Here is a 1,277-nt window from a genome sequence, read left to right on the forward strand (position 1 = left end):
CCAATATAGCAGCTGCTAAGAGTGAGGGAGTTTAAGTAACTAGCTAGCTGATGATAGAGATTCAAAGGCAGTTATTCTGGCTCCAGAAACTATACTCTTAATCACAATGTCTCTCTGCCTTTCCATGAGCAGCAAGTCTTTAATTATCAAAAGATTCACAAAAAACAGCATTGCATTATATTTATCAGTGTCACAATTTTTTTATTTCGGCCTTACGAAATCCTGCATTATTTCATTACTAAATAGCAAGGGAGGTGGAAGTGAGGAGAGTCATGGATTTGTAATTAGTAGCAGATCAAATAAGAATTTGAATGCAAGTCTTCCGCCTTTGGAAGCTCAATGTAATTTATCAGTAAGCCTCTTTGGTTTGCTCTTGCAGCCTGGGGGAGAACCACTGTCTTTAATAAAGTCAACTTACTTAGAAAATACTTTAAATTTATTGAAGTATATATTGACATCAATGAAGACTTCTGTTGTTCTAATTCAACATTCCCTGAAATCATGGCAGCATACGGAGAAAAGAATCTTCATTGGAAAATGGACCTAGGACTCTTATCATTATAGACACAAACATTATCATTTTTTCATATTTGAACATTATCAGTGCCAGAGAATTGTGAGCAAGATAATGCTTTCAGAAATCCGTGATGTGACTGCTAAATCTAGTATCCAACGTCTCTGACACAGACCTTACTTTAAATTTTCTATACTTTACCCTGTTAATTCAACGTACCTCTCTGGCTTGGTTTTAACACGTGCTTAAACAGGAAAGGGATGCTTATCATTTACAACAGCTATTAAAATGTAGGTACTACACTTTGTTGCTTCATTTATTTCCAAACAATAACTGAGGATTTCACATAAAAAATCTTGGTGATATTTGTAATGCCCATGCAGTAGAGCACTACCTGTAAAGATTACACAGACTCTCGTCAAACTGTGATCATGCTTTTGTCTTACATGAGCTGCGCCTGTCACTCAATAGACCTGTGTCTTTACCATATCCCAGAAGAAGTAATCGGGGTTCAACCTGTTTTTTAAAAATGTGTCATCTGTAACGGTAGTTCACCAACTTGTAAACCCCGTCCGTTGTAATCCCACTAACAACCGCTAGGGTGAGACGAGAGAGGCCTCGCTCTCGTCTTTCCACGGAATCTGGGCTGTTGCACGGCACCCTGACGTGCGCCGAAGACGTAGGTGTAGACGATGAACAAAAGAGAAGCCCCCGCGCGGACGCGGCCCCTGCGGGCACGGCCGCCCCGGGGCTCCCCGCGGCC

The 1,277-nt window shown here is 40.9% G+C and overlaps 1 protein-coding gene across 1 annotated transcript in view; it reads left to right on the forward strand.

The window, feature by feature from the left end:
• The first annotated feature begins 1,150 nt into the window (after positions 1-1,150).
• ZMYM5 (zinc finger MYM-type containing 5) overlaps positions 1,151-1,277 on the forward strand; it is a 31,438-nt gene continuing 31,311 nt past the window's right edge. Inside the window, exon 1 of the mRNA XM_077774703.1 lies at positions 1,151-1,193. The gene's annotated coding sequence lies outside the window, so the exon portion shown is untranslated. The remainder of the gene's footprint in view (positions 1,194-1,277) is intronic.

This window comes from Crocuta crocuta, unplaced genomic scaffold (genome assembly GCF_008692635.1).
Source record: "Crocuta crocuta isolate KB4526 unplaced genomic scaffold, BGI_CrCroc_1.0 scaffold277, whole genome shotgun sequence".
Lineage (NCBI taxonomy): Eukaryota > Metazoa > Chordata > Mammalia > Carnivora > Hyaenidae > Crocuta > Crocuta crocuta.